Consider the following 14,153-nt stretch of genomic DNA (forward strand, 5'->3'; position numbering starts at 1 on the left):
TGGGTTGCCCCATCTAGCAAACATAATCTTCAGCTTTTCAATTACTCTCTGAAAATGTTTAAGACTCTAGAAACGTAGTCAACAACCACAAAGTAGATCTTACCCTTGAGTTGCAGAAGTCAACTCCCACTTTGCACCATGGACCAGATGGAAAAGGTGTAGGCATGAGGGAGTTTGTGCTCATGGCAAATGTGAATTTGGTGACCCTTTTGGTTATGTCTGCTCCTATGCCTGGCCACCACTTAGTCAGAATAATCCTTGCAGATTGAAGGGTAAATTTTGTGGCCATCCTTCCTTGGTATACTGGAACACCTTCTTAATTACAGGATCCTTATTTTAGACACCTCTGATAAGGTTGAGTTAAGATTGTGACATGGCTCTGGTGGTCACCACTGAATTGACGTATGCTTGTACCTCAGTTTCCATGCTGTTGAGGTCATTGGCTTTCAGGAGGTTCCTTGGCAGCGTGTCAGCCACAACCAATTGTTTAGCAGGAACATGCAGAGTGCTGGGGTTGAAACGCATGAGGTGCATGAGTAGTCTCTGGTATCTCATCTGAGCTTTGTCCAGTTTGTAGGGTAAACTCACTCATGCCCGGATGATAATGGTAGAACATTTTGAATTGCCACACTGCAGCTAAACACTCCTTTAAGATTTGCAAATATCTTTGGTCAGTCTCTGTGTGTGTGTCCTCGAACAGAAGTCTCCCAGCTCTGCCTTATCATTGTGAATCTGCTGTAGGGCTGCCCCCACACCATAACTACCACAAACTATTAACTTGTCCCTCTTATCAATAGACACAATCGTGAGCTTATTCACATAATAGGCAAGCACAGGAGCACAAAACAGCATTTGCTTTACCTTTTCAAATGCTTTCTCCTTTGGGTCCACCCATCGCCAGTCTTTTTTCAGTAGCTCAGTAACCGGCTGGAGCTCAGAAGACAGGTCAAGCATGAACTGACCCAGGTAGTTCACCTTACCCAGCATTTGCCGAAGTTTTGTGACATTAGTTGGGCTTGGCAGCTCCCTGGCTGCTTTCACTTTGTCTGTGTGAGGTTTGATCCTGTTTTTGCTAATAATGTACCGAAAGTATGGGAGTTCTCTTTTACTCCTAGACTCCTTAATGGTCTGCAACAGAGCATCCAGGTTTTGATCATGTTCTCTTTGATCTCAACCATACACTAGCATGTCATCCATAATGACAGCTGTACCTTTATGTTCTCTTAACAGGCGGCTCATCTCTCATCTCGCTCTCTCTTGGGCTGAGGTCAACCCCCGAAGGGGAGATGCTTAAAACAAAAATGCCCATGGGGTGATAAATGTTGTCAGTCTTTCACACCTGGGATCCAAAGGAATACACCCAGACACCCGAGGAGGCATCCAAAGTGAAGAATACAGTATTCTGAGATTACTTTGGAGCTATATCTTCCAAGGTGGGGGCATGGATCTTTCACACTTTACTGATTGTTTGAGGTCCATGAAAATTCTGATCTTGCCATTATTCTTTAGCACAGGGACCATAGGAGCGCACCACTCAGTGGCTTCAGTCGCTATGCGGATGATACCCAAAGACTGCAAATGCTTGAGATTAGATTTGATTCTATTATATAAACTTTATTGATCCCACAAGGGAAATTGATGTTACAGCAGCATAGTCAATTGATAGATTAAGAATAACAATAATACTAAAAGCAGATTGCAGATCCACATAACAAACACTGAATATCAAGTAAAAGATATGTGCAATGTATACATTGTAATCAGTAATAGTAATAAATACAATATATATATGATAAAAAAAATATGTACAGATGGTAGTACAATAGTGTCAAGTCAAGTCAAGCACATTTTATTTGTATAGCGCCTTTCAAAGCAGCTTTACAGAAGATCAGCATTAACAGATGATAAAACTGTAATGTCTATAAAGTCGATGAATCATCATTGTGCAATTTAGATAAAATACGTGTTTAGACAAAATAATTCTTAATCGTGTTTAAAAATAATTAAATAATAATTGTATTAATAACCCCAGTGAGCAAGCTGTAGGCGACTGTGGCAAAGAACACAAAACTCTATAAGATGCAGATTAATGGAGAAAAATAACCTTGGGAGAAACCAGACTCACTGTGGGGGCCAGTTCCCCTCTGGCTAACATTATAAATGTAATGTAAATATTACTTATGTATAGTTAAAATCATGGTTTAAAATTATTAAACTAAGTAAAGGTTTAGGGTCAGTGTTTAAATATCGATTGTGTTTGAACTGTAAGATTAATGACCACAGTCTTTGAAGTCCATCTTGATTAATTGCAGAAGTTCACATAGATGCAATTGTCCTTGTTAATTGGCTGATGAAGGCTTTTGTTGGCAATAGTTAGTCTAAGCATTTCATTCATGATCGTAGTCCATCATTAGACCGAGGTGATGCAGGTTGGAGTTGGCATCAGTTCATTCTCTGAAGTCCATCATAATAGACTGAAGTGAAATATGGCTGGCACCGGCTGCATTTAGTCATCATCATTCAGCGACATGTAGCAGTGGAGTCCAACATGAAGCAGGAATGGTGCTGGATCCAGCCGGTTCTGGTGACCTCAGGATAGGAGTCCCGAGGTTGAGACAGGGAAACAAATAAAAAGATGTAAGCATAGATGCCATTAAATTTATTGCAGAGTTAGAGATCATGATCACTGTTTCTGGTTTCTGGTTCCGGCAGATCCAACTAAATCAGCCTAATTGTGGGTTGGAGGATAAATTAGGTGTATGCCTGGCTAAATAGATGAGTCTTTAGTCTAGACTTAAACTGAGAGAGTGTGTCTGCATCTCGAACAGTGTTTGGGAGACTATTCCATAGTTTAGGAGTCAAATATGAAAAGGATCTACCTCCTTTTGTGGATTTTGATATTCTAGGAACTATTAACAGGCCAGAATTTTGTGATCTTAATGAACGTGATGGAATATAGTTGTAATGAAGACTCGGGTAAGTTGGGATCCATCAGCAGTGTTTAATAGAAAGTTCAAAGTCGTACAGGCAATGGTCAGGTAGCAGGCAAACAGATAGATGAGAGGCAATCAAAGTCAGAGTCAGAGCAGGCAGGAGATCGGGGCAGGCAGCAAACAATGATAAACAGTAAACAGAGCAAGGTAGGTACACGAAAGACTGAGAGAGTAAACAGGGGAACGCTTGGAAATGTAGCCGGAGCAAACAAGACTTCGCAATGAATGAATGAACTGAGTGGTTTAAATAGAGCGTGGCAAACAGGGAACAGCTGTAGAGTAATCAGACCTAGGTATGGATTTTGGGTATGAGCTTTTGGACTCTCACTGGTAAGATGCAATAGAAAGAATTAATTCTTCATCTGTATGAATTAGATACAGTTTATTGCAATTTAAAGGCTTGCACCAGTTACTTTTCTCCAGAGAAAGATTTGCCACATATTAGGATATTTCCAAATATACACTGATGGGGTGAGTTGTGCCTCCACTCACCTATGCCTCCACGGTAACGCGCTCAACAAGCCCTGTGTTAAGATGCGTGGATTGACAGTCTCAGACGCGGAGGCAACTGAGATTCGTCCTCCGCCACCCGGATTGAGGCGAATCACTATGCCACCACGAGGACTTAGAGCACACTGGGAATTGGGCATTCCAAACTGGGGAGAAAAAGGGGGAGAAAAAATAGAAATAACCTAATTAGTTTTTTCCCACAATTTATTGTCTGTTTGATGTAGCACTGTTAGCTTCATCTGTTGTTCAGCAAGGTATTTTTTTATTATTCTGGTTGCACTGCACTTTATAGTAGTGAAGATGGGGAATAAAAATATCTTCTCACAACGTTTGGTTCCAAAATGTGTATTATCTTTTATCTGCTGTAACACATTTTGTCTTATTACAGGTTTGAGATCAAGTGGTAAAGATTGCACACCAAGACTGGCAAGCTTTTCAAAAGTGCAGGGGATGGATGTGGTTTGTTTATTAACAATAAAAACGATGAATACAATGACAGAAGGGTACAAAAGGTATAACATACAAGATATAAAAAGCTTCCCATTTAAATGAGTGATACTAGAAAAGTATAAAAACACACTCAGAACACACGGAAAATAAGTCAAAACTCAATACACAACAGTAGACTTGCTAAAGAATCAGAAATACTTTAATAATCCCAGGAGGACATTTTTTTTTTACAAACTCCAGATATACAAACAACATATATTATACAAACAACATATATTAAGAACAAAATATAAATATATATATACAAATGCAGCCAACAACAACAACCAACTGACCAATGAACATATGACCCACTCCAAAAATGATACGTTGACTTTAATTAACCTTTTTATGTCAACAGGTCCCACATAACTGGGTTACGTTAAACAAACATAATTTGGTCATGTAACTTCAACATAATGGAATTAAGTCATTTTAAGCTGACCCAATTAAACTCTGAGCAGAGTGTTAAATGAACACTGAAGCAGTGTTAAAGTTAGTAAAGTTAGTTAGTGTTCTCCACAAATGAGAGGCAATCAAAGTCAGAGTCAGAGCAGGCAGGAGATCGGGGCAGGCAGCAAACAATGATAAACAGTAAACAGAGCAAGGTAGGCACACGAAAGACTGAGAGAGTAAACAGGGGAACGCTTGGAAATGTAGCCGGAGCAAACAAGACTTCGCAATGAATGAATGAACTGAGTGGTTTAAATAGAGCGTGGCAAACAGGGAACAGCTGTAGAGTAATCAGACCTAGGTATGCGGGCTTATGGGAAATGTAGTCTTCAGTACTCCGGAGAATCTGATCTCCGATGGCTGGAGGGGAGGCGCTCTCTGTGTTCGTGACAATAGCATGGTAGAAGATCACTTAAGTACTGCGGAGCTAGACCATTCAAAGCTTTGTACGTAGTTAACAGAATTTTAAAATTCATTCGGAATTTAACAGGTAGCCAACGTAACGATGATAAAATGGGGCTAATATGATCATATTTCTTGGTTCTTGTTAGCACTCTGGCTGCTGCATTTTGAACCAATTTAAGTTTATTTATTGATCTTGCTGGACATCCTCCCAGTAATGCATTACAATAATCAACGCATGAATTAGTTTTTCGGCATCAGCAACAGACAGCATATGCTTAATTTAGCAATATTTCTTAGGTGGAAGAATGCTTTTCTACAAACATTTGTAATTTGATTTTCAAAGGACAGATTGGTATCAAATATAACACCTAAGTTCTTTGCTGTTGAAGATGATGTAACAGTACATCCATCTAGAGCCAAATTATATTTTTTTGGTCCAATAATTTGAACCTCTGTTTTGTCAGAATTGAGTACATTTACATTTATGCATTTGGCAGACACTTTTATCCAAAGCAACTTACAGTGCACTTATTACAGGGACAATCCCCCTGGAGCAGCCTGGAGTTAAGTGTCTTGCTCAAGGACACAATGGTGGTGGCTGTGGGGCTCAAACCAGCATCCTTCTGATTACCAGTTATGTGCTTTAGACCACTACACCACCACCACTCCATGAATGTAGAAGGAAATTTCTGGCCATCCAATCATTTATTTCACTGATACACTCTGCTAATTTTGAGAATTGTGAAATCTCATCAGGTTTTGAAGAAATATAAAGTTGTGTATCGTCAGCATAGCAGTGGAAACTTATTCCACGATTCCTGATAATATCTCCCAGGGGAAGCATATACATGGAGAAAAGCAGAGGCCCTAAAACTGATCCCTGTGGCACTCCATATTTTACTTTTGTTTGGTTTGACAATTCCTCATTTACATAGACAAAGTGGTAGCGGTCTGCTAAATATGACCTAAACCATGATAATGCAACTCCACAAATTCCAACATAATTCTCCAGCCTATTCAAGAGAATGTCGTGATCTATCGTGTCGAATGCAGCACTAAGATCTAAAAGCACTAGAAGAGAAATGCAGCTGCGATCAGATGATAAGAGCAAGTCATTTGTAACTCTGATAAGTGCAGTCTCTGTACTGTGATGAGGCCTAAATCCTGATTGAAATTCTTCATATATACTATTTCTCTGTAGAAATGAACATATTTAGGAGGATACTACCTTTTCTAGTATTTTTGACATAAACGGGAGATTTGAAATCGGTCTATAATTAGCAAGTACTCCAGGATCAAGTTGTGGCTTCTTAATAAGCAGTTTGATAATTGCCTTTTAATGTCCTAAGCATAGCGAGGAGTTAATGATATTAAGAAGAGGTTCTGAGATTACAGGAGATACCTCTTTTAAGAGCTTAGTTGGTATAGGATCTAACAAACAAGTTGTGGCTTTTGATGTTTCGATAAGTTTTGTTAGCTCTTCATGACCTATGATAGCGAAGGATTGGAGTTGCACATGAGGAAAATTATTAGACACTGTTTTCTGAGGTGCTATGACAGATGATTGCATAATTCCAATTTTATTTCTGATTATTTAAATTTTATCTGTAAAGAAATTCATGAAGTCATTACTCTTGTGCTGCTGACGTAATATCTGGTTCTGTTGAGGCTTTATTCCTAACCAATTTAGCCACAATACTGAATAAACATCTAGGATTGTTGTGGTTATTTTCTATGAGTTTACTAAAATATGCTGACCTGGCAGCTTTGAGTGCATGTTTGTAGCTACAGACACTATCCTTCCATGCACCATGAAATACTTCTAATTTTGTATTTTTCCACATGCGCTCCATTTTCCGAGCTGCTCTCTTGAGAGCATGAGTGTGATCATTGTACCATGGTGCAAGGCTTATTTCTAGTGCATTCACCTGTCACACAAAGGTGAGTTATTATAAAGTGTTATGGTGAAAGGTAAGAATCTTGAAAACTAGTGGCTCAGTTTACTACACTTTCTCATTTTCCATGTGCAGGACTCTCCCGTTTCTGACTATTTTTGCCGTTACATCAGGAGCATTTGGCTGTCACTTTCTGTCTTTGTTCACTGGCTAAATTCCCCTTGCAAAATACTTTTTGCCCGTATAATGCTAACGCTCCCTTTTGTGCCTGACTTAATTTAGCTCTGCTATACCCAGTGCTGTGTTTTGTTCCTTTATTAGTTCAGACTGGCGAGCAATTTGCACAGCCTTATCTAGCGATAGACCAGACTCCATCTGAAGCTTTTGTGAAATGTCCTGATCAGCTATGTCTATAACTATTCTGTTGTGAATCTGCTCCTCTTTAGAAGCCCCGAATTTACAACGTTACTCCAATTCATTTAAATTGCATATGAACTCATCAACTGTCTCCCCTGGTCTTTGAGAGCGCTCATGCTCGTTCGTGAATTATATTCCTGCGCAGCACAAAGTGATTGTTAAATTTGCTTACAACAGCCTCTTAAGTGTTTGAATGAAAGGCTTCCACAAATGTAAACAAGTTATATATTGGCTTTGCATCCTTTCCCGTGGCATACAGTAATGAATTTACATGTACTTCACCTCCCTCCTTGTTGAGCTTGGTGGCCAGATGAAAGCGAGTGTGACGAGGGCAGGGCCGGGCCATGACTATGTACGCCCGGGCCCCAATCGGGCTAATCAGCAGAGGAGAGGGATAAGTGCAGTGGAATGCGGCAGTTTGTGTGAGACTTCAAGCACTACAAGCACCTTGTACGAACCCTGACTGATCACAGTTATATGACATTTCTCCAGCGTGCAAGGACAGACGACTTTTTCCAATGTGAATTTTTATGTGTTTAGTAAGATTGCATTGAACTGTGAAACTCTTCATACAATGAGGGCAGTTGAGAGCCTTCAGTAACCCAGACTTCTGAGGGTTAAAAATAATATATATTAATATAAATGAATGAGGATGACAAATATAAATAAATAACTTATTGATTGGTGATGCTATAGAGTATATCTCATAAAATAAAATGTGTAATGAAAATAATTTCTAATTATTAAAACTTGGAAAATAGTTTCAAAGCTCTTCAAGTTAGTTGAAAGAGGAATATATTGAGTGAATTCTTATATTATTTTGTAGCTGTGATGATTGATGGGTTAATCACACATCTGTATTGCTGGAAAGTGAATATCTGGATGTGGTGAGTTCATTTGATTAATTTATGTTGAGTTTAATGTTTAAATAAGAACATGACATTTCTTTTGTAAGACAAACAGAAGTTTATTTCATATGTATGATTTATGTTGTATTTTGGAAGTTAATGTACAAATGAACTAAAACTAAACTAAACTAAAAACTCAAATGCATAATACAGCAAGCCTCACAGATGAATATGATGAAAACAGCTGATGGAGACATAATTTGCTTTAATCCTGACTACAACCTGGCAGTGGAAAAGCAACAAGCATCCTTCAATGAGCTTATGAGTTGTGTGGATGTGATGGGGTCCGGTTTGGAATACAGTACCCAGCGTTGCTAAGGATTACATCTATCAGAGAAGAGACATGATTTATGGATCTTTAGTGGGCCATGGACTGCACACTCAGGAACCTGCTTGACAAGCACTGGCAACTAAATTAATGGGAGCCAATGGTAGCATGCATCCCTGTTATGTTGTCCAGTTCCATGTTTTATCATTCTAATAATCCATTATGAGCTGGGTCACTTAGGATGAGGGTCCAGTTCAGATCACACTTTAACTTTAAAAAGACCATGCTTGATCCTGCTTATGCTGCCAACCCTCTTTTCCCTCCCTCCCTAATTGATACAACATTCCAAAGATGGTCTGGGAAGGGACTGAAATGCAGATCTGTTATTTCAAGGATAACAGATTAGTTTCCATTAGCCATCTACAAAAAGACTATGCCATTTCACAGACTGACTTCTTAAGATATTTGAAGGTCAGAAATTACTTTAAAACATTTCTCTCAATCATACACGTATATACCAAAACAGCTGGATTGAAGAGTGCTTAAAGTTAGACCCTCTGTCTAAGTGCATGATGCCTAGATTGTATGACACCATCCAGAAAGTAGCTTCTGCTTCCTCCAACATCAGAAAAGTGCAATGGGAGGAGGATTTTGGGTATGAGCTTTTGGACTCTCACTGGTAAGATGCAATAGAAAGAATTAATTCTTCATCTGTATGAATTAGATACAGTTTATTGCAATTTAAAGGCTTGCACCAGTTACTTTTCTCCAGAGTAAGATTTGCCACATATTAGGATATTTCCAAATATACACTGATGGGGTGAGTTGTGCCTCCACTCACCTATGCCTCCACGGTAACGCGCTCAACAAGCCCTGTGATAAGATGCGTGGATTGACAGTCTCAGACGCGGAGGCAACTGAGATTCGTCCTCCGCCACCCGGATTGAGGCGAATCACAATGCCACCACGAGGACTTAGAGCACACTGGGAATTGGGCATTCCAAACTGGGGAGAAAAAATAGAAATAACCTAATTAGTTTTTTCCCACAATTTATTGTCTGTTTGATGTAGCACTGTTAGCTTCATCTGTTGTTCAGCAAGGTATTTTTTATTATTCTGGTTGCACTGCACTTTATAGTAGTGAAGATGGGGAATAAAAATATCTTCTCATAACGTTTGGTTCCAAAATGTGTATTATCTTTTATCTGCTGTAACACATTTTGTCTTATTACAGGTTTGAGATCAAGTGGTAAAGATTGCACACCAAGACTGGCAAGCTTTTCAAAAGTGCAGGGGATGGATGTGGTTTGTTTATTAACAATAAAAACGATGAATACAATGACAGAAGGGTACAAAAGGTATAACATACAAGATATAAAAAGCTTCCCATTTAAATGAGTGATACTAGAAAAGTATAAAAACACACTCAGAACACACGGAAAATAAGTCAAAACTCAATACACAACAGTAGACTTGCTAAAGAATCAGAAATACTTTAATAATCCCAGGAGGACATTTTTTTTTTACAAACTCCAGATATACAAACAACATATATTATACAAACAACATATATTAAGAACAAAATATAAATATATATATACAAATGCAGCCAACAACAACAACCAACTGACCAATGAACATATGACCCACTCCAAAAAATGATACGTTGACTTTAATTAACCTTTTTATGTCAACAGGTCCCACATAACTGGGTTACGTTAAACAAACATAATTTGGTCATGTAACTTCAACATAATGGAATTAAGTCATTTTAAGCGACCCAATTAAACTCTGAGCAGAGTGTTAAATGAACACTGAAGCAGTGTTAAAGTTAGTAAAGTTAGTTAGTGTTCTCCACAAATGAGAGGCAATCAAAGTCAGAGTCAGAGCAGGCAGGAGATCGGGGCAGGCAGCAAACAATGATAAACAGTAAACAGAGCAAGGTAGGCACACGAAAGACTGAGAGAGTAAACAGGGGAACGCTTGGAAATGTAGCCGGAGCAAACAAGACTTCGCAATGAATGAATGAACTGAGTGGTTTAAATAGAGCGTGGCAAACAGGGAACAGCTGTAGAGTAATCAGACCTAGGTATGCGGGCTTATGGGAAATGTAGTCTTCAGTACTCGGAGAATCTGATCTCCGATGGCTGGAGGGGAGGCTCTCTGTGTTCGTGACAATAGCATGGTAGAAGATCACTTAAGTACTGCGGAGCTAGACCATTCAAAGCTTTGTACGTAGTTAACAGAATTTTAAAATTCATTCGGAATTTAACAGGTAGCCAACGTAACGATGATAAAATGGGGCTAATATGATCATATTTCTTGGTTCTTGTTAGCACTCTGGCTGCTGCATTTTGAACCAATTTAAGTTTATTTATTGATCTTGCTGGACATCCTCCCAGTAATGCATTACAATAATCAACGCATGAATTAGTTTTTCGGCATCAGCAACAGACAGCATATGCTTAATTTAGCAATATTTCTTAGGTGGAAGAATGCTTTTCTACAAACATTTGTAATTTGATTTTCAAAGGACAGATTGGTATCAAATATAACACCTAAGTTCTTTGCTGTTGAAGATGATGTAACAGTACATCCATCTAGAGCCAAATTATATTTTTTTGGTCCAATAATTTGAACCTCTGTTTTGTCAGAATTGAGTACATTTACATTTATGCATTTGGCAGACACTTTTATCCAAAGCGACTTACAGTGCACTTATTACAGGGACAATCCCCCTGGAGCAGCCTGGAGTTAAGTGCCTTGCTCAAGGACACAATGGTGGTGGCTGTGGGGCTCAAACCAGCATCCTTCTGATTACCAGTTATGTGCTTTAGACCACTACACCACCACCACTCCATGAATGTAGAAGGAAATTTCTGGCCATCCAATCATTTATTTCACTGATACACTCTGCTAATTTTGAGAATTGTGAAATCTCATCAGGTTTTGAAGAAATATAAAGTTGTGTATCGTCAGCATAGCAGTGGAAACTTATTCCACGATTCCTGATAATATCTCCCAGGGGAAGCATATACATGGAGAAAAGCAGAGGCCCTAAAACTGATCCCTGTGGCACTCCATATTTTACTTTTGTTTGGTTTGACAATTCCTCATTTACATAGACAAAGTGGTAGCGGTCTGCTAAATATGACCTAAACCATGATAATGCAACTCCACAAATTCCAACATAATTCTCCAGCCTATTCAAGAGAATGTCGTGATCTATCGTGGTCGAATGCAGCACTAAGATCTAAAAGCACTAGAAGAGAAATGCAGCTGCGATCAGATGATAAGAGCAAGTCATTTGTAACTCTGATAAGTGCAGTCTCTGTACTGTGATGAGGCCTAAATCCTGATTGAAATTCTTCATATATACTATTTCTCTGTAGAAATGAACATATTTAGGAGGATACTACCTTTTCTAGTATTTTTGACATAAACGGGAGATTTGAAATCGGTCTATAATTAGCAAGTACTCCAGGATCAAGTTGTGGCTTCTTAATAAGCAGTTTGATAATTGCCTTTTAATGTCCTAAGCATAGCGAGGAGTTAATGATATTAAGAAGAGGTTCTGAGATTACAGGAGATACCTCTTTTAAGAGCTTAGTTGGTATAGGATCTAACAAACAAGTTGTGGCTTTTGATGTTTCGATAAGTTTTGTTAGCTCTTCATGACCTATGATAGCGAAGGATTGGAGTTGCACATGAGGAAAATTATTAGACACTGTTTTCTGAGGTGCTATGACAGATGATTGCATAATTCCAATTTTATTTCTGATTATTTCAATTTTATCTGTAAAGAAATTCATGAAGTCATTACTCTTGTGCTGCGACGTAATATCTGGTTCTGTTGAGGCTTTATTCCTAACCAATTTAGCCACAATACTGAATAAACATCTAGGATTGTTGTGGTTATTTTCTATGAGTTTACTAAAATATGCTGACCTGGCAGCTTTGAGTGCATGTTTGTAGCTACAGACACTATCCTTCCATGCACCATGAAATACTTCTAATTTTGTATTTTTCCACATGCGCTCCATTTTCCGAGCTGCTCTCTTGAGAGCATGAGTGTGATCATTGTACCATGGTGCAAGGCTTATTTCTAGTGCATTCACCTGTCACACAAAGGTGAGTTATTATAAAGTGTTATGGTGAAAGGTAAGAATCTTGAAAACTAGTGGCTCAGTTTACTACACTTTCTCATTTTCCATGTGCAGGACTCTCCCGTTTCTGACTATTTTTGCCGTTACATCAGGAGCATTTGGCTGTCACTTTCTGTCTTTGTTCACTGGCTAAATTCCCCCTTGCAAAATACTTTTTGCCCGTATAATGCAACGCTCCCCTTTTGTGCCTGACTTAATTTAGCTCTGCTATACCCAGTGCTGTGTTTTGTTCCTTTATTAGTTCAGACTGGCGAGCAATTTGCACAGCCTTATCTAGCGATAGACCAGACTCCATCTGAAGCTTTTGTGAAATGTCCTGATCAGCTATGTCTATAACTATTCTGTTGTGAATCTGCTCCTCTTTAGAAGCCCCGAATTTACAACGTTACTCCAATTCATTTAAATTGCATATGAACTCATCAACTGTCTCCCCTGGTCTTTGAGAGCGCTCATGCTCGTTCGTGAATTATATTCCTACGCAGCACAAAGTGATTGTTAAATTTGCTTACAACAGCCTCTTAAGTGTTTGAATGAAAGGCTTCCACAAATGTAAACAAGTTATATATTGGCTTTGCATCCTTTCCCGTGGCATACAGTAATGAATTTACATGTACTTCACCTCCCTCCTTGTTGAGCTTGGTGGCCAGATGAAAGCGAGTGTGACGAGGGCAGGGCCGGGCCATGACTATGTACGCCCGGCCCCAATCGGGCTAATCAGCAGAGGAGAGGGATAAGTGCAGTGGAATGCGGCAGTTTGTGTGAGACTTCAAGCACTACAAGCACCTTGTACGAACCCTGACTGATCACAGTTATATGACATTTCTCCAGCGTGCAAGGACAGACGACTTTTTCCAATGTGAATTTTTATGTGTTTAGTAAGATTGCATTGAACTGTGAAACTCTTCATACAATGAGGGCAGTTGAGAGCCTTCAGTAACCCAGACTTCTGAGGGTTAAAAATAATATATATTAATATAAATGAATGAGGATGACAAATATAAATAAATAACTTATTGATTGGTGATGCTATAGAGTATATCTCATAAAATAAAATGTGTAATGAAAATAATTTCTAATTATTAAAACTTGGAAAATAGTTTCAAAGCTCTTCAAGTTAGTTGAAAGAGGAATATATTGAGTGAATTCTTATATTATTTTGTAGCTGTGATGATTGATGGGTTAATCACACATCTGTATTGCTGGAAAGTGAATATCTGGATGTGGTGAGTTCATTTGATTAATTTATGTTGAGTTTAATGTTTAAATAAGAACATGACATTTCTTTTGTAAGACAAACAGAAGTTTATTTCATATGTATGATTTATGTTGTATTTTGGAAGTTAATGTACAAATGAACTAAAACTAAACTAAACTAAAAACTCAAATGCATAATACAGCAAGCCTCACAGATGAATATGATGAAAACAGCTGATGGAGACATAATTTGCTTTAATCCTGACTACAACCTGGCAGTGGAAAAGCAACAAGCATCCTTCAATGAGCTTATGAGTTGTGTGGATGTGATGGGGTCCGGTTTGGAATACAGTACCCAGCGTTGCTAAGGATTACATCTATCAGAGAAGAGACATGATTTATGGATCTTTAGTGGGCCATGGACTGCACACTCAGGAACCTGCTTGACAAGCACT

The 14,153-nt window shown here is 38.7% G+C and overlaps 2 protein-coding genes across 2 annotated transcripts in view; both read right to left on the reverse strand.

The window, feature by feature from the left end:
* Window positions 1-14,153, reverse strand: part of LOC127645739 (zinc finger protein 721-like) — a 402,751-nt gene that overhangs the window by 346,475 nt on the left and 42,123 nt on the right. The window lies entirely within an intron of this gene.
* LOC127644886 (zinc finger protein OZF-like) overlaps window positions 10,739-14,153 on the reverse strand; it is a 385,071-nt gene continuing 381,656 nt past the window's right edge. Inside the window, exon 3 of the transcript XR_007970739.1 lies at window positions 10,739-11,086. The gene's annotated coding sequence lies outside the window, so the exon portion shown is untranslated. The remainder of the gene's footprint in view (window positions 11,087-14,153) is intronic.

This window comes from Xyrauchen texanus, chromosome 6 (genome assembly GCF_025860055.1).
Source record: "Xyrauchen texanus isolate HMW12.3.18 chromosome 6, RBS_HiC_50CHRs, whole genome shotgun sequence".
NCBI lineage: Eukaryota > Metazoa > Chordata > Actinopteri > Cypriniformes > Catostomidae > Xyrauchen > Xyrauchen texanus.